This window comes from Acipenser ruthenus, chromosome 35, assembly GCF_902713425.1.
Source record: "Acipenser ruthenus chromosome 35, fAciRut3.2 maternal haplotype, whole genome shotgun sequence".
Classification (NCBI taxonomy): Eukaryota; Metazoa; Chordata; class Actinopteri; order Acipenseriformes; family Acipenseridae; genus Acipenser; species Acipenser ruthenus.
The window spans coordinates 49,815-70,131 of NC_081223.1; the positions used below are offsets into that span (position 1 = coordinate 49,815).

The window sequence follows — 20,317 nt, forward strand, 5'->3', positions numbered from 1 at the left end:
GTATGCCTGGAAAGGTATTACTGCAAGCTACAAAACAAGACCTTTAGCACGGAAACGAGTGTGACCCTAACCCTAAACCCTAACCCTAACCCAAACCCTAACCCAACACATCTATAATATCAAACACAAAAAGAATCACAAACACCTCTAGTAGCACACTTTCTACAACACAACTTGGAATCTCTGAAAATTACAGGGCTGGAGAGGAACCAGAACTGGACAATCGGAGAAAGGAAATGGAGAGAAAAAGACTGGATCAACAAACTACAAACAACTTTCCCGCTAGGCCTGAACATTAGAATCTCCACGATAGACCTACACTAGAAAAGGAGCTCCAAAACAAAAAAAAACAAAGAAATCCAAAAAGAGCCAGATGGCCAGTGCATCTTTCTTTCCCTGAAAAACCAACCAAGTGTGGAGTTCTCAGGGAAACAAAGTTCCTACCTCACCCTAACCTTATCCCTGACCCTGACCCTGACCCTAACCCCAACCCCAACCCCAACCCCAACCCCTAACCAACATCACATAGAGTTTATTTGATTTGATTGTCATGTTGTTATATATGTGATCTTTTTGTAAAAAAATAAGAAAAAGGTTTAATTTTTAATGTAAGTACAGTGTTTCTGCTCTGAAAATGTATATAAAATTAAGTTTGATCTGTTTGTTTGTCATTTTTGTAGTGAAACAATTTTAAAATAGAGACACATATTTTGCAGCTTCAGTGGTTGTATGGTGTCCGAAGTCTCTGTGGTTTTAGTGTTAAACAGGTTTTTTTCTTGCATTTCTTTATATCGGCTTAAATTTGTTGCAGTAAAACAACAGGTTTTATTTTAGAAAACTTTCAATTTTGTGTTATTCGAAACAATAATTTGACCTGTTTGAAACAAAGAAAATGTGTAGTGAAAGATTTGTCATAGTTTTTCATTCATGGTTATGTGGTAGAAAATTCACAAAACAAGGTATTCTAGACAATGTTTAGAACACATATTTTAATGTAATAACTTGTATTGTACCACTCTGTAACTGTTTGTATTTTTCTACTCTGTATCTTATGTTTGCAACAAATAGCTGCGTGCAGAATAATGCCGCTGTGAGCAAGAGGTGTATCCACAGATAGCACCAAGCATCCTGTCTTCTAAATGTGAACGCTGACATGTTGTGGCACTAGCCACACAAGTGTTTAAATAAACACTCCCTTTAGTTAAAATGCCTGGCCAGGTAACTTCTTAATTATTGTATCTATTTAATTAAGGATTCCCCTTTAAGAAGGCTGAACTCCCATGAGCCTTTGTTCTTTTTTAAACAGGTAGAGGGTTGAAGGGAGGCAGGTTTTGTGTTTTGGGTTCTTCCATTTTGCGTATTGCGGTGTGGTTTGTGTGCAGGTACTGAATGGGTTCCAGTTGGCTTTCAGGCTTTTATTTACAAGAAAATTATATTAAATAAGAACTATACTTCCTTGGAGCATCTCTTGGACAACTTGTTGCTGTTGGACTGCCACTGGAACTACAGAATAAGCATCAACAAACAAACAAACAGTCGGGTGAGATCATTCTGGGTTTTTTTCCATTTTTTGCATTTGTTTCTTTTTTGCTCGGTTGGATTACTTGGATTATTTTTTGGACTTGATTTGTTCAAGACATTGTTTTGCATGAGTGATATGTGTGTGATAGCTTTTGTTATATATATAACTTATGCATTTATAAGTTTTTTTTACTATATTAGTAATTGGCCATTTCATATCTTTATTTCCTTGCCTGACTTTAAAATTGTTTGTTGCTTTACCCTCTACTATTTGTGGGCTTGTCTTAAATCATTTGCAATTCACTTGTGTGTAGTTTACTGGTGTGTGTGGCATTAAATTTGTTAAATGAGGACCCTCTTTTTTTGTTTTATTTGCTGTCGGCTGAAGCTTTTAGTTTCAAACTGTTACAATGTGGCAACCAATTGCAGAAGTAGAAGTTATGAGTCATGAAGATAATTTTTGAGCCACCCTTTTGACTGTCTGTTCTACTAAAAATATGGTCTCTGTCTCCTCTGTATGCAAGAGTTTTGCTCAAGTTGCTACATGCCCAACTGTCACATAGACAGTTTGTGGAGTTACCTATAAATATCCAAGTTTGGCAGTGTTATGTGGGCTTGTTCTCAAACTGACTGCACTGAGTGTTGTGACAGGCTCCAGGTTTGCAAATCTTAATAAAGCTTGCTGTTTGAGAATCTACAGTCTCTCTTCCTTTCAAAAGAATTTCCAAGACAGTTATTTCAAGTGAAATAAGTCAAGTGAAATCTGTTTTTTGCCAAAATTTCAAGGAATCTCCAAAAGGGTTATTTAATTATTCAGGGGTCTAAAGGGTTACAATATATAAAAGAAAAGAAAATATATATTCTAAAAGGTTGAAGGGCTCATAAGTGAATGGTCATCGTTCAAGAGTCAGTGGTCGGGGGGGTGGTCTATGTCCAATGGGGAGGGGCGCGTGGCTCTTCGTCCTCCGCGCCCCTCCCCATTGGACATAGACCACCCCCCGACCACTGACTCTTGAACGATGACCATTCACTTATGAGCCCTTTCCTTTCCTGGGGGGCTCCCTCCCATCTCTCTCTCCAACCAGCCTTCTTTCTCAGCACTGTATTTACTCACACACGTTCAATTCTCAGTCACTTCACTCATACCAAGCACAATCACTAGCTCAAGCCACACAGCTCTTGCTATATAATATATAAAGAGTTCAGTTGTTATTTATAACTCATACAATTAGTACAAAGCCTATTTGTGGTTTCTTATTACAGTATATTTCTATCTTAAAATGATAAATATTATATTGTCACCAAAGTGGTCATTGAGGATTATATGATTAATGTTTTATACAATTTTAATTCTTTAAAATAAAAAAAATATATATCTATATTACACATAACTTTTGATTTATTTCTCACAAATCAGTAATTTTACAATTTAGAGTAATTGGGATATATGCTAATTACATCATTACAATAGCTATTTATAATTCGTATAACTAAGTAAAATTCAATTTAGGGTTACTCTTCATTAATTTATATGTTAAAATAAGTTCAAATATTATATTGTTACCAAAACGGCGTTTGTGGATAATATATGTTAAATGTTTTATACAATTTTAATTATTAAAAATATATATATAATTTAAATATAAGTACCTTTCCAGTTAAGTGTCACAAGTCAGTACCTATTGGATTATGGGTAATATGGAAATATACGCGATATGGAGAAACCCATTGAATTAATCTGCCGTAAACACCGCAATTAACCACCAGGGGGAGATGTTTGGAAACTGCATGCAATCTTGTATTTGACCAAATGTAAACAATTATCATTTTGTCTACGAACATCCGATCCAGACGCATGATACGTCTTTGGAAAGCCACAAAACGGCTTTTTTTATATAAAAATAAATAACCCCTGGATATTGAGCTACAGGGCACAGCACGAGCAGTGAAACCGGGGTCCCCACAGACTTCTATCAGGCGCGTTCACGGTCATAACAAAGCCTACGTCAGGAGGAAATTTAACACACGAACAGTACAGCAAACTGAGTCTGGATTCTCCTCGGCTAAAACAAAACCGTATCGTTATTTATACCTGTTTAAGGGGCTTGTGTTTTGGCTGTACGGCTTCATCTCATCCTTTTTGTTTGTCATAATCGAAAGCGCGCCAGCCTCCGTATTTGTTTTTATGTTGCTGTGTTGTTTTTTGCTATGGATGATTTATCTGATTGTCCCCGCTAATGCTTTATTGTGCACACACGAGGTTGTTGCCTCTTCATGGTTTTAATATCACCGGGTGTGTGTTAATTTATTTTTATTGTTGTGTATTCGAGTTGTGAAGGAGTGGCGTCGCTGTTTATTATATTGTTGTTCTTGTTCCCTGCAGCATTGAAATGTTAGCCAGTCTGTATCTATCATTTTGGGATCCATGGTGGTTGATTACATTAGTCACTTAAACTGTAATTTCTGATTAGAATTCACTGTGTTGTTTATGTATTTGTGTGGAGTTTATTGTTTTAATTAACATAGTTTTCTGTTTTAACAAGATATAAACTGAAAAAACACAATGTGTGGGGTTTGTCAGTGTGTGCCTCGTAATCACGTCACCCACGATTTAAGACTACAGGGGGTGCGTTCACGAGAGGCAGACTTTGCTAAGTCTGCGCAGATTCTGCAAAGATTCTGAAAATTCATTGGCTACTTGCTCCGATTCTGTGCGGATTCTGCGCAGAATGACACAAGTCTGCGTGTCGTGAACGCAGCCGAACTCTCTCCACACGCAACACACAGCGTTCCAGCGCCTGCCGTCACTCCTGCACACGTGAGGGGAATACATGCGGGCTAGAGTGTCTCACGCGTGTAGGGCTGTGTGTTGAAATGAACCTGGAAACAAATCCAAATCCATGCGTTTCCAGCAGATGTGTCCGTCCTCGCCTCTTGCTTTGCTCGACTACCTCTAAGAGAAATGTGTTGGGCTTGTATCTTCACCTCAGTGTTGCTATTGTGTTTAAATTGACATATTTTTTTCGGCCCTTGCATTAAATGTCGGTTCATCTATGAGACTGAGAAATAATTCTCAGACAATATTATGGCTGTAGACCAAGAGCAAGTTCATAATACTGGTCTGTGACAATGTGAAGCACTTCCAGTGTATTTATTTATTTATTTATTTATTGCATTTATATAGCGCTTTTTCACAAAGCACTGTACACTACAGAGCACAAAAAAGAACAAACCACAATACATTTCTATAGCATGCCACACATACAGACCATAATAATACAAAAGCAGCAGTTTTTATAAAAGTATTTTTCCTCTTGACAATACTCGACCGTCCCCTCGCTAGATTGCTCTGATACTGTGTGTGTGTGTGTGTGTGTGTGTGTGTGTGTGTGTGTGTGTGTGTTCTTCTCTCGCCTGTCCTGTGAGGATGAAGATGTAGTTTCAGTGTTTAATGCTCATCCCCTCACTGTGTGTCTGTGTGTTCTTGTCTCTTGACAGGTCTGTGAGGACGAGAAGGTCTCCACAGTCTGGAGTCTGGTCTCTGACAAGCTCAACATACCTGTCAATCAACAGGGACTCCTCTACAAAGGCAAGGCGCTGTCAGGTAGGCTGAACAGCACAGCACAGCACAGCACAGTTCACCCCTCCTCTCACCCCTCGCTTCACCCCGGGTCAGTGTGGCACAGCCTGCCTGCTCTTCTAAACAAACACTTCAGCCCTGCCGACGCAGTGAGAGTCTGGAGCAGCAACACAAGGTAACCTGAACACAATAAACACACACACTACTATATACAAACACACACACACACACATAGTGAGAGTCTTGAGCAGCTACACAAGGTAACCTGAACACAATAAACACACACACACACACAGTGAGAGTCTTGAGCAGCTACACAAGGTAACCTGAACACAATAAACACACACACACACAGACACAGTGAGAGTCTGGAGCAGCTACACAAGGGAACCTGAACACAATAAACACAGACACTGCTACACACGCGCACACACACACAGACACACAACAGTGAGAGTCTGGAGCAGCAACACAAGGTAACCTGAACACAATAAACACAAACACTGCTACACACACACACACACACACACAGACACACACACACACAGTGAGAGTCTGGAGCAGCTACACAAGGTAACCTGAACACAATAAACACAGACACTGCTACACACACACACACACACACACACACACTGCTACACGCACACACACACAGTGAGAGTCTGGAGCAGCTACACAAGGTAACCTGAACACAATAAACACACACACACACACAGTGAGAGTCTGGAGCAGCTACACAAGGTAACCTGAACACAACAAACACACACACTGCTATACAGACACACACACACACACACAGTGAGGGTCTGGAGCAGCTACACAAGGTAAACTGAACACAATAAACACACACACACACAGTGAGAGTCTGGAGCAGCAACACAAGGTAACCTGAACACAATAAACACACACACTGCTATATAGACACACACACACACGCTGCTACAATGTACACCAGATTTAAAAGTATGTTCTATTGAGTGGCAATAAAGAGTGCTGACTGTATTTGAACCCGGAGTAACTGTTTGTTAAGGTAGTTAGTAACACTTGTGATTGTATTTAATGATTCTTTATATAGCCGTGATTGTCTTGATTTCAATGCAGTTAATTAATGCAGAAGTTGTTCTTCCCTGTAACTATTGTAAGGATTAATGCTGCCTCTTTCCACTTGGGGTGCATGCTATGTATTTTTTGGGGGGCACTTGTGGGACAGGTAAAGTTGTATATAATGTCCAACTAGGCTGAAAGCATTTATAGATTGTTTCATTTTTTTTTATTTTAGGTGATGAAGTGACACTTTGAATATGGGGCCTGATGAGAGAAGTATCCTTTTCATGTGGTTTTGGTTTTGCCGTTGTGAGCAGGAGTGGGAAACAGCACCGTGTCTGCATGTGAAATAACAAAGTCATCGCAGTGGAGGGACTCTCTGAAGGCTGCTGTTTGTGGATTTGTCTTGTAATGTGAGTGATCTACTGTACTGTGATGCCATTGTCTGTACGCACGCTGCACTGCAGGGGAGACACCGCTGGCATTCACAGGGCATGCTTGTTCATTTAAAGCACGCTGCACTGCATGGGAGACACCGCTGGCATTCACAGGGCATGCTTGTTCATTTAAAGCACGCTGCACTGCATGGGAGACACCGCTGGCATTCACAGGGCATGCTTGTTCATTTAAAGCATGCTGCACTGCAGGGGAGACACCGCTGGCATTCACAGGGCATGCTTGTTCATTTAAAGCACGCTGCACTGCAGGGGAGACACCGCTGGCATTCACAGGGCATGCTTGTTCATTTAAAGCACGCTGCACTGCATGGGAGACACCGCTGGCATTCACAGGGCATGCTTGTTCATTTAAAGCATGCTGCACTGCAGGGGAGACACTGCTGGCATTCACAGGGCATGCTTGTTCATTTAAAGCACGCTGCTGTGGGATGTTTGCACAGTGATCTTGTATCTTATTTTCAGGTGAAGTTTTGAATGCATCAAGTTGGAAGACTTGGCTTAAGAAAATGAACTCCACTTTTCATAATGAAAATTGTTTAGTTTGCATGATTTGATAATACAGGTGGATTTAATTAGACAACAAAACCACCCATTACTCCATAAACAATGACTTGAACAGTCATTATCCTGTCTGACCATGTTTCAGGAGACCTCTAGTGGTCAAGATGCGCCATGTGAGGGAATAATGCTATTTTTATTCTCAAACTTATATACCTCCCTTGAATTACTTTACCACAACATCTGCACACACACACACACATATATATATATATATATATATATATATATATATATATATATATATATATATATATATATACACACACACATGTAGATATGTATTCTTATCTAGTGTCGTGGTTGGAACAGTTTTGGCCTCAGCAATAGTCAATGCTAGTAATTGGAAATGCTGAGTAATTGAAAGTATTGTATGTGTTTCACTGATCTGTCATGAGGGGTGTTTGTTTTTCGCTGATCTGTCATGAGGGGTGTTTGTGCTGCACTGTGGGTCACTGATCTGTCATGAGGGGTGTTTGTTTTTCACTGATCTGTCATGTGGGGTGTTTGTGTTTCACTGATCTGTCATGAGGGGTGTTTGTGCTGCACTGTGGGTCACTGATCTGTCATGAGGGGTGTTTGTTTTTCACTGATCTGTCATGTGGGGTGTTTGTGTTTCGCTGATCTGTCATGAGGGGTGTTTGTGCTGCACTGTGGGTCACTGATCTGTCATGAGGGGTGTTTGTGCTGCACTGTGGGTCACTGATCTGTCATGTGGGGTGTTTGTGTTTCACTGATCTGTCATGTGGGGTGTTTGTGTTTCACTGATCTGTCATGTGGGGTGTTTGTGTTTCACTGATCTGTCATGTGGGGTGTTTGTGTTTCACTGATCTGTCATGTGGGGTGTTTGTTTTTCACTGATCTGTCATGAGGGGTGTTTGTTTTTCACTGATCTGTCATGAGGGGTGTTTGTTTTTCACTGATCTGTCATGAGGGGTGTTTGTGCTGCACTGTGGGTCACTGATCTGTCATGTGGGGTGTTTGTGCTGCACTGTGGGAGTCTGGAGCAGCTACACAAGGTAACCTGAACACAATAAACACAGACACTGCTACACACACACACACACACACAGACACACAGTGAGAGTCTGGAGCAGCTACACAAGGTAACCTGAACACAATAAACACACACACACAAACACACAGTGAGAGTCTGGAGCAGCTACACAAGGGAACCTGAACACAATAAACACACACACACACAGACACACAGACACACACTGCTACAATGTACACCAGATTTAAAAGTATGTTCTATTGAGTGGCAATAAAGAGTGCTGACTGTATTTGAACCCGGAGTAACTGTTTGTTAAGGTAGTTAGTAACACTTGTGATTGTATTTAATGATTCTTTATATCCGTGATTGTCTTGATTTCAATGCAGTTAATTAATGCAGAAGTTGTTCTTCCCTGCAACTATTGTAAGGATTAATGCTGCCTCTTTCAACTTGGGGTGCATGCTATGTATTTTTTGGGGGACACTTGTGGGACAGGTAAAGTTGTATATAATGTCCAACTAGGCTGAAAGCATTTATAGATTGTTTCATTTTTTTTATTTTAGGTGATGAAGTGACACTTTGAATGTGGGGCCTGATGAGAGAAGTTTCCTTTTCATGTGGTTTTGGTTTTGCCCTTGTGAGCAGGTGTGGGAGACAGCACCGTGTCTGCATGTGAAATAACAAAGTCATTGCAGTGGAGGGACTCTCTGAAGGCTGCTGTTTGTGGATTTGTCTTGTAATGTGAGTGATCTACTGTACTGTGATGCCATTGTCTGTACGCACGCTGCACTGTAGGGGAGACACCGCTGGCATTCACAGGGCATGCTTGTTAATTTAAAGCACGCTGCACTGCATGGGAGACACCGCTGGCATTCACAGGGCATGCTTGTTCATTTAAAGCATGCTGCACTGCAGGGGAGACACTGCTGGCATTCACAGGGCATGCTTGTTCATTTAAAGCACGCTGCACTGCAGGAGAGACACCGCTGGCATTCACAGGGCATGCTTGTTCATTTAAAGCACGCTGCACTGCAGGGGAGACACCGCTGGCATTCACAGGGCATGCTTGTTCATTTAAAGCACGCTGCACTGCATGGGAGACACCGCTGGCATTCACAGGGCATGCTTGTTCATTTAAAGCATGCTGCACTGCAGGGGAGACACTGCTGGCATTCACAGGGCATGCTTGTTCATTTAAAGCACGCTGCACTGCAGGAGAGACACCGCTGGCATTCACAGGGCATGCTTGTTCATTTAAAGCACGCTGCACTGCAGGGGAGACACCGCTGGCATTCACAGGGCATGCTTGTTTATTTAAAGCACGCTGCACTGCAGGAGAGACACCGCTGGCATTCACAGGGCATGCTTGTTCATTTAAAGCACGCTGCACTGCATGGGAGACACCGCTGGCATTCACAGGGCATGCTTATTCATTTAAAGCACGCTGCACTGCAGGGGAGACACTGCTGGCATTCACAGGGCATGCTTGTTCATTTAAAGCACGCTGCTGTGGGATTTTGCACAGTGATTTTGTATCTTATTTTCAGGTGAAGTTTTGAATGCATCAAGTTGGAAGACTTGGCTTAAGATAATGAACTCCACTTTTCATAATGTAAATTGTTTAGTTTGCATGATTTGACAATACAGGTGGATTTAATTAGACAACAAAACCACCCATTACTCCATAAACAATGACTTGAACATTCATTATCCTGTCTGACCATGTTTCAGGAGACCTCTAGTGGTCAAGATGCGCCATGTGAGGGAATAATGCTATTTTTATTCTCAAACTTATATACCTCCCTTGAATTACTTTACCACAACATCTGCGGACACACACACACACACAGTGAGGGTCTGGAGCAGCTACACAAGGCAACCTGAACACAATAAACACAGACATATATATATATATATATATATATATATATATATATATACACACATGTATATATGTATTCTTATCTAGTGTCGTGGTTGAACAGTTTTGGCCTCAGCAATAGTCAATGCTAGTAATTGGAAATTCTGAGTAATTTAAAGTATTGTATGTGTTTCACTGATCTGTCATGTTGGGTGTTTGTGCCTCACTGTGGGTCACTGATCTGTCATGAGGGGTGTTTGTGCTGCACTGTGGGTCACTGATCTGTCATGTGGGGTGTTTGTGCCTCACTGTGGGTCACTGATCTGTCATGAGGGGTGTTTGTGCTGCACTGTGGGTCACTGATCTGTCATGTTGGGTGTTTGTGCCTCACTGTGGGTCACTGATCTGTCATGAGGGGTGGTTGTGCTGCACTGTGGGTCACTGATCTGTCATGAGGGGTGTTTGTGCTGCACTGTGGGTCACTGATCTGTCATGAGGGGTGTTTGTGCTGCACTGTGGGTCACTGATCTGTCATGTGGGGTGTTTGTGTTTCACTGATCTGTCATGTGGGGTGTTTGTGTTTCACTGATCTGTCATGTGGGGTGTTTGTGCTGCACTGTGGGTCACTGATCTGTCCTGTGGGGTGTTTGTGCGCACTGTGGGTCACTGCCACAAGGGGTCACTGTATTTTGGATAATTTTTTTTTGTTTTTTTTAAAACCTTAATTTAACCAGGAAGTCACGTTAAGATTCAAAATCTCTTTTTCAAGACAGATCTGACCAAGAGCGCAGCAATACAGAAACAATCACACACATTAACAGATTAACAGAAACATTTAAAAAATAATAATACCATGAAACAGTAATTAATCAGGACATTTCATTGGATTATTTGCAACTTTAAAATTAATTAAAACAAGTACATTTATCAGAAATAAAATTTCCCCCCTGATTTTTTTAATCTGTTAATAATGAGATAGTTTGACATGCTTTTGAAGGTCGTTCCATGACCAGTGTTTGCTCTGCAGTTGATAGAATGTCATTCGCTTGGTCGTTATTGTTGTCTTTGACAGTTTCCTGGAGTGTGTGGCTGTGTGCCTGAGTGACATCCAGAACTTAAGAGAAGTCGTTTCATTTCTGGTTCTTTCTTGAGGAGAGGTGACTTGTAGTGGTGAGTGTCAGGGTCAGTGTGGCTCGCTCCTGTGACTCTGAGCCCTGGAGCTGCTTTTAAGGGACAGTGTCCTGCAGAGTCTGCCTGTCTGCCCTCGACATTGTGTGAGGGCGTTTGTACCTGAGAATCAGGACTAGCTTCTCATGACGAATGGGATGCTGGCTGGAACATTTATTTATGTAGTTCAGCACGTGTAGCTGACAGTGTGGACGTGCTCATCTTGCATTGCGAGTGTCAGCTGGTTCATGACTACAGTAATTCATGACTACAGTAACCTGCAGGTCACAGCTTGCACAGGTTCATCAACATTGTCAGTTCCTCATGTATCCAGTGTGCGCAGTGCTGTAGCAGACAGTGAGGAGTAGTGGAGCAACAATCAATCCATTTATCCATCCTCTGCCCTTAAATTTCCCGAGCTGCGATTACATATTGTTGAATCGATGCATGAGATGAGAGCCCAGTTTGGAGTCTGCTGTTGCCGTTGTCTCAGGAAATATGTTGATCAAGCTCTAGAATTTAAAGGGGAGGTTCCATTGTTTCTAATGTAACCGAGCCTAGGCTAGGAAATAAGTTGATCGGATATGTTAATGAAAAATAATTTAAAATTAATTTTGTAGGTATAATTTATATCAATTAATAGATCGGATTTATTCGTCGGTATGCTGCTAGATAAGATGATGTGAATATCACCTTAGATCCGATATATTAGCCTAACAAAAATGCATAATTTAAACTGACTTTTGTACGTATAATTTACATTAACATGTAGATCGGATACATTCGACAGCATTACGCTAGATAAGGGAATGTGAATATCGCTGTAATATATATTAGCAGCAAATAAATCATTTCAAATGAATTGTACGATTGTATATTTCTGATTGTGTATTTCTGTTTGTATAACAAACGTTAACTAGCAAAACATGTTGCGTATTGACGTTATTTTGCATTTCTGGAGGTGCTTTTGTTTTGGGAAGCACTACAGTTTGGACAGCAGGTATGCGAGCGATTGTCCAAAAGTTAAAGCATGAGTTTCAATCATGGAAAACATTAAGCTCCATGCTGCGATCACTAACTAGGCCACGGTGCACATCAATCACAGGATGTACTTGAAAAACGTTGCTAATACAGTTTTATTATTTGATATTTGTTCTTTCATTTATTTTACATACAGTATTTTGTATAATAAATGACAGAAAATGAACAGGAAACTGGTGATCATAGTGCATGTATTTCAATTACAAGTTTGGGAAGAAACAATACATTCATTAATTAAAATCTAAAGAGTTAACGTCTTTGCTAAACCGTGGTAAATACCTGTAGTTCAATACCAACCATGATTTTGTGTTGTGAGAGAGATCATACAGTATCTGCAGGCTACTCTATATCAGCATCATTTTAAAATGGTAAATCCCTGTAGTGCAACAACCAATAAGACATGTAAGGAGAAAGAGATACAGTATATTGAATTAAAGTGAATTATCACGATTTAAAATATTAGCTATACTAATATTAAAATGTATAAAATATGACTTGCCCTGCTAATAATATTATGGATGCAGCATGTCATTATATTACTGAAATATTTTAATTTCGATTAAAGATTGACAACATTTTGACACGTAAAATCATTTAATATATAAATAAATCTCCGCGATCACACATAAACTACATCAGATTGACATCGATGTTATAGAAACATAAAAAGACAGGGGTTTAAAACAGTTTACCATTGAAACAGTCGTCGATCACACATTTTAAAGTTCATACGAAAAGACAGTGGCACGAACACGCACCAACATAATACACAGGCAGATAAAAATAAAAAACCTTGCAGTGAACCTCCCCTTTAATCAAACTGTAGCCCTGCCTTACTTTTGTCTACTTTTAGAACATAAGAACATAAGAAAGTTTACAAACGAGAGGAAGGCCATTCAGCCCATCTTGCTTGTTTGGTTGTTAGTAGCTTATTGATCCCAGAATCTCATCAAGCAGCTTCTTGAAGTATCCCAGGGTTTCAGCTTCAACAACATTACTGGGGAGTTGGTTCCAGACCCTCACAATTCTCTGTGTAAAAAAGTGCCTCCTATTTTCTGTTCTGAATGCCCCTTTATCTAATCTCCATTTGTGACCCCTGGTCCTTGTTTCTTTTTTCAGGTCAAAGAAGTCCCCTGGGTTGACATTGTCTATACCTTTTAGGATTTTGAATGTTTGAATCAGATCGCCGCGTAGTCTTCTTTGTTCAAGACTGAATAGATTCAATTCTTTTAGCCTGTCTGCATACGACATGCCTTTTTAACCCGGGATAATTCTGTTTGCTCTTCTTTGCATTCTTTCTAGAGCAGCAATATCCTTTTTGTAACGAGGTGACCAGAACTGAACACAATATTCTAGGTGAGGTCTTACTAATGCATTGTAAAGTTTTAACATTACTTCCCTTGATTTACATTCAACACTCCTCACAATATATCCGAGCATCTTGTTGGCCTTTTTTATAGCTTCACCCGCATTGTCTAGATGAAGACATTCCTGAGTCAACATAAACTCCTAGGTCTTTTTCATAGTTCCCTTCTTCAACTTCAGTATCTCCCATATGATATTTGTAATGCACATTTTTATTGCCTGCATGCAGTACTTTACACTTTTCTCTATTAAATTTCATTTGCCATGTGTCTGCCCAATTCTGAATGCTGTCTAGATCTTTTTGAATGACCTTTGCTGCTGCAACAGTGTTTGCCACTCCTCCTATTTTTGTGTCGTCTGCAAATTTAACAAGTTTGCTTACTATACCAGAATCTAAATCATTAATGTAGATTAGGAATAGCAGAGGACCCAATACTGATCCCTGTGGTACACCACTGGTTACCTCGCTCCATTTTGAGATTTCTCCTCTAATCAGTACTTTCTGTTTTCTACATGTTAACCACTCCCTAATCCATGTGCATGCATTTGCACCCATGTGCATCCCCTGGTCAGCTGTCCAGCTCACTGCTGCAGAAGTTTGTTTGGGGCTGGGACAATGAACTTGTGTGTTTTAGCCATTTGTTAATCTTTGAAGAGGATCTGCAAGTTTGTCTTTCAGTCTTCCCTGCAATAATGATGGACTTTATTTATTTGAGAATCTGTGTTGGAAAATGTGCTATTTGACAGTGAAGTTGTTTTTAAAAAAAAAACATGTAAAGAAAATGTACATGATCTCTAACTTGCTATTTGACAAATAACAATTAAAAAATGAAAGCCTGTGTGATGCTTATTTCCCTGCAAGCCCTTTTCTTTGCCCACTGGAGCACACAGCCTCTTATGGGGGTTTGGAACCGCAAATCACTGCATCTTAAACACACAGCTCTAGAGTCCGTAACTACAGCATGTACTGTACCGGTTATTGTGTGTGTTTTAATGAAGTCTGCTGCTGTACTTGTCTGGCTGTGAGCTTTTGCTTTACCAACAAACAAGGAATTAAACAAAACAAAAGCAGCTCCGTTCTCAGCCTGGCGTGAGATTGATTTATTTTACCTACAATGGGAAGTGCTTTAGACTGAACAACCTCAAGCTCCCTTCATCTTGTCACAGCTCCGCACTGTGATATAAAGTCTATTTCCTGTACATTGTTATTATTTTTTGTGTTTTATTTATTGTGATTATTATTATGATTTTAAGAATGTATCGGAAATGTCTTTGTTTTTGCACAGTGGTAAGGTTAATCCCAGTCATTACAATGGGCAACGGAGCTGTGTTAAGATAAAACTTTTTTTTAAATTAAAGAAAATTATCTTTATTAAAATCAACAGTTCTACTAAATGGCCACACGATGGCAGCATTGGATAAGGAATAGCGAGAGCTTCGTTCTGCCTATCTTCGTAAAGTTCACTGCCTGCTTTGCCCATTGTAACCCGGTTGACAAAGCCACGCTGAATTAATCAGCTCACCTGGGGGTCGGGGGGGGGGGGGGGCGTCTATTTATTTCTTAGCAGACGCCCTTATCCAGGGCGACTTACAATTGTTGCAAGATATCACATTATTCTTTACATACAATTCCCCACTTATACAGTTGGGTTTTTTACTGGAGCAATCTAGGTAAAGTACCTTGCTCAAGGGTACAGCAGCAGCGTCCCCCACCTGGGCTTCAACCCACAACCCTCCGGTCAAGAGTCCAGAGCCCTAACCACTACTCCACACTGCTGCCCATATTTGTATGACTCTGTCAAAAATACAATAGAAGTGACTCTTTTATTTTAGATATTTTCAATGCAGTAATCATCTCCGTGTTGTACAAATCATTAGTCCAGTTCAAGTCACAAATGAGTGCAGTGGTACAGCTTGCAGAATGGCTCAGTTGGTAGAGCACAGGGTCCTGATTTCCAGGGTTGGTGGTCCAAACCCTGTTCACAATGCGTTTTTCTGGGTTTTTTTTTTCAAGTTGCTTAATTTACCTTGTAGGCAATGTAAACCTAACATCAGGGACAGCTGGTAGGTGGTGCAGTTGGGTCGGTCCCTGTGCTTAAATGCTCTTTACCTTGAGCGACTGGGATCAAATCCAAGCTGCAGACTGATAGAAGTGACTCTTTTATTGGATATTTCCAATGATCTGCATTTTGTACAAATCATTAGTTAATGTACTGGAGGTCATTTGACAGCAGGAGAGAGCAGATCTCTGGCTGGCTCAGTTGGTAGAGCACTGGACTCTGACTTCCAAGGTTGTTGCTTCAAGTCACATGTAAAGCACAAGTGTTAATCCATCAATTTCAAAATTTTTGTTAAACTTACCTGTTTATAAGGTTTGGCTTTGAATCCATTTCATCACAAATGAAACAAAGCTGAATCACCTTAGCCCCCAGGTCATCACCACAAAATGTAATAATGTGTTTCAAACAACAGGAACACCAGTCAGCTGGATAGCTTTGTTGATACAGCAGGGACACATGATTCCCTGGGTAGCGGGTTCAAACCCATTTTGGGCAGGTGTTTCCTTTTCATTTTCAAACACTTTACCCATTTTGATAGACTTGTGTTTACGTAACACAAGGGGTCAGTGGTATCATACAAATAATAATATAAAGAGGATGATATAACGGCTTCTGTGGAATGCTAGATTGTCACGTGCAGACAGGTGGTGCAGTGGGCTAGTTCACTAGCATGCTGTGCTGTCCACCTTGGGGGACTGGGATCAAATCCCGGTGAGTCCCTCCTTTGTTTTCAAAGACTTGGTTAATTTCTTATATAAGGCAATGAAAAAGCAGACTCCTCCAAGGAAGTGAGATGGACTGGGTTCAAATCAAGGTGAGTTCTTTGCTTGTTTCAAAGAATGTGTTAATTAAGCTTATATATAGTGTGAACCAAAGCTTTCCTGTGGGAGCTGGTGGCGCAGTGGCTATGCTGATGGCCTCCTCCATATCATCCAGGCTCAACAAGCGCAGCCTCCGCTCGTAATCCTGAGAGAGAGGCAGAGCGAGAGACACAGAGTCACAACTACACACTGCTCTACACCTGCATTTCAGAGTATGTGTGCTGCAGCTGTGATTGTGTGTGCGTCTCTGTGTCACTTTACAGCTGTGTCTGTGTGTGTGTGTGTGTGTGTGTGTGTGTGTGTGTGTGTGTGTGTATATAGCAGTGTCTGTGTTTATTGTGTTCAGGTTACCTTGTGTAGCTGCACCAAACTCTCACTGTGTGTGTGACTATCACAGCTCCACACTGGCCTGTCCCAGCTGCACCTCCCCTCCCTGACTATCACAGCTCCACACTGGCCTGTCCCGACTGCACCTCCCCTCCCTGACTATCAAAGTTCCACACTGGCCTGTCCCAGCTGCACCTCCCCTCCCTGACTATCACAGCTCCACAGTGTCCCGACTGCACCTCCCCTCCCTGACTATCACAGCTCCAAACTGGCCTGTCCCAGCTGCACCTCCCCTCCCTGACTATCACAGCTCCACACTGGCCTGTCCCGACTGCACCTCCCCTCCCTGACTATCACAGCTCCACACTGGCCGGTCCCAGGTGCACCCACCTCCTTGACTATCACAGCTCCACACTGGAATGTCCCAGCTGCACCTCACCTCACTGACTGTCACAGCTCCACACTGGCCGGTCCCAGCTGCAGCTCCCCTCCCTGACTATCACAGCTCCACACTGGCCGGTCCCAGGTGCACTCACCTCCCTGACTATCACAGCTCCACACTGGCCTGTACCAGCTGCACCTCCCCTCCCTGACTATCACAGCTCCACACTGGCCTGTCCCAGCTGCACCTCCCCTCCCTGACTATCACAGCTCCACACTGGCCGGTCCCAGGTGCACCTCCCCTCCCTGACTATCACAGCTCCACACTGGCCGGTCCCAGGTGCACCCACCTCCCTGACTATCACAGCTCCACACTGGCCTGTCCCAGCTGCACCTCACCTCCCTGACTATCACAGCTCCACACTGGCCTGTCCCAGCTGCACCTCCCCTCCCTGACTATCACAGCTCCACACTGGCCTGTCCCAGCTGCACCTCCCCTCCCTGACTATCACAGCTCCACACTGGCCTGTCCCAGCTGCACCTCCCCTCCCTGACTTTCACAGCTCCACACTGGCCTTTCCGAGCTGCACCTCCCCTCCCTGACTATCACAGCTCCACACTGGCCTGTCCCAGGTGCACTCACCTCCCTGACTATCACAGCTCCACACTGGCCGGTCCCAGCTGCACCTCCCCTCCCTGACTATCACAGCTCCACACTGGCCGGTCACAGGTGCACCCACCTCCCTGACTATCACAGCTCCACACTGGCCTGTCCCAGCTGCACATCCCCTCCCTGACTATCACAGCTCCACACTGGCCTGTCCCAGCTGCACCTCCCCTCCCTGACTATCACAACTCCACACTGGCCTGTCCCAGCTGCACCTCCCCTCCCCGACTATCACAGCTCCACACTGGCCTGTCCCAGCTGCACCTCCCCTCCCTGACTATCACAGCTCCACACTGGCCGGTCCCAGGTGCACTCACCTCCCTGACTATCACAGCTCCACACTGGCCTGTCCCAGCTGCACCTCCTCTCCCTGACTATCACAGCTCCACACTGGCCGGTCCCGACTGCACCTCTCCTCCCTGACTATCACAGGTCCACACTGGCCTGTCCCAGCTGCACCTGGGATGAGAGAGGGGGAGAAGAGGGGAGAGGGGGGAGGAGAGAGGTGGAGAGGAGAGGAGAGGGGAGAGGGGGAGGAGAAGAGGGGGGAGAGGGGAGAGGGGAGAGGTGGAGAGGGCAGCAGCAGTATTCCTCAGTCCAGGAAGGACAGCTCCATGCACTCCACAGCCTCAGGGTGAAGCATGCGAGTCGCCAGCCGCTCCATATCATCCAGGCTCAACAAGCGCAGCCTCCGCTCGTAATCCTGAGAGAGAGGCAGAGGGAGAGACACAGAGTCACAAATACACGCTGCACTACACCTGCATTTCAGAGTGTGTGTGCTGCAGCTGTGATTGTGTGTGCGTCTCTGTGTCACTGTACAGCTGTGTCTGTGTGTGTGTGTGTGTGTGTGTGTGTGTATATAGCAGTGTCTGTGTTTATTGTGTTCAGGTTACCTTGTGTAGCTGCTCCAGACTCTGTGTGTGTGTGTGTGTGTGTGTGTGTGTGTGTGTGTGTGTGTGTGTGCATGTGTATAGCAGTGTGTGTGTTTATTGTGTTCAGGTTACCTTGTGTAGCTGCTCCAGACTCTCACTGCGTCGGCAGGGCTGAAGTGTTTGTTCAGAAGAGCAGGCAGGCTGTGCCACACTGACCCGGGGTGAGGCGAGGCGTGAGAGGAGGGGTGAGCTGTGCTGTGCTGTTCAGCCTACCTGCCAGCACCTTGCCTTTGTAGAGGAGTCCCCTGTTGATTGACAGGTATGTTGAGCCTGTCAGAGACCAGACTCCAGACTGTGGAGACCTTCTCATCCTCACAGACCTGTCAAGAGACAAGAACACACAGACACACAGTCACACAGTGAGGGGATAAGCATTAAACACTGAAACATCTTCATCAGTTCGCAAGCTTCGAGTGAAGTGACATCCCTCATCTGCCACCATGCAAATGCACTTAGTGTCATTTCAAACGGGATTGAGATTATTATGCTCAAGAGCTAAAAGGCAATAACAATGTACGATTATAAACAAACCACACCCTGCTGATCAGAGCTCACAAAGACAAACACATTATTAAAAGCCACTCAGCAAACAGTCACAAGCGGGTCCGGACGGCCATTTGTTATTAAAAATGCGGGATTCAAAAACAACCGCTCCACTGAATAATAAACAAAGTAAACGAGATGCACTCACCTGGTTTAACGAGCGCTGTCCCTCGTAGTCTGTGTAAAACAATAGCAAACGCCTCCTAACATGGCGTCCTTCTTCCACAAACTTATCACATTAAATAAAGTCGTTTCACACAGACACACGCCTCCGGCTGAGCTGTCCTCAGCTCTTTAAAATTGGTAGCGAACTTCAGGGAGACAGACGAGACTTTAGCTTTCATTTCCTATCCAATGCTGCCCTCGTGTGGACATTTAGTAGAACTGCTGTCGAGGGGTTGAATTGAGTGTTAACTAATTCTGCTTCATAAAATCAAATGAAACCTGCTGAAAAACGTCACGTTAGCATACTGAAATACACGCCGCTTGTAGTTTTCCATATACTTAACTAAAAACTGACACAAATATAAAATGTGACATTTCCAAAACTGATGCTGCTCTTTTATTTAAACAACTGCTCTATCAATGCAATGGTCGTCGTGAATTTTGGTTATATTTCTACGTCTGTGATTAAATTATTGCAAACGTCTGTATATACTTTCAGATACATTTTAAACCGCTATAAAAGAGAACTACAATTGATTCCTTCAGGCACGTTCCGGTTTAGAATCGTTGTTTTCTTTGGTTATTTCGAAACTGGCCGTTTTAAAATATGACTGATAGTAAAACAGTTCTTCACTAAAAGCATGAAAATATAATATTATTAAAATACTGACGTGGACACGTGTACTAAAAAATGTTTTATTAATAATAAATGTATCTTTTTAAACAGGTGCGCACGTTGGACAGCCATAGGGTCTATACAAATTAGGTAACGCATTTCTAACTTTTGATTCGCTAACTGCGTTCGCCAATCAGAAGTCATTTAATTTGT

At 42.7% G+C, this 20,317-nt stretch overlaps 2 long non-coding RNA genes across 6 annotated transcripts; one reads left to right on the top strand and one right to left on the bottom strand.

Moving 5' to 3' along the window:
- Window positions 1–1,259: 1,259 nt before the first annotated feature.
- LOC131705232 (uncharacterized) lies at window positions 1,260–15,162 on the top strand. 5 transcript variants are annotated; one of them, XR_009310245.1, is made up of 4 exons: window positions 1,260–1,540; window positions 5,020–5,276; window positions 6,381–6,558; window positions 8,722–15,162. It is a non-coding gene; the product is annotated as an uncharacterized LOC131705232 (long non-coding RNA). The 5 variants fall into 5 exon arrangements; XR_009310246.1 differs by lacking the exon at window positions 1,260–1,540 and adding an exon at window positions 3,215–3,814; XR_009310247.1 differs by lacking the exon at window positions 1,260–1,540 and having other exon boundaries at window positions 3,224–5,276; window positions 8,722–8,899; window positions 9,706–15,162.
- On the bottom strand, window positions 15,152–20,096 carry LOC131705233 (uncharacterized). The gene is made up of 4 exons (XR_009310248.1): window positions 19,472–20,096; window positions 18,853–19,100; window positions 18,166–18,551; window positions 15,152–16,618 (listed from the first exon to the last, which is right to left on the bottom strand). It is a non-coding gene; the product is annotated as an uncharacterized LOC131705233 (long non-coding RNA).
- Between the last annotated feature and the right edge of the window lie 221 nt (window positions 20,097–20,317).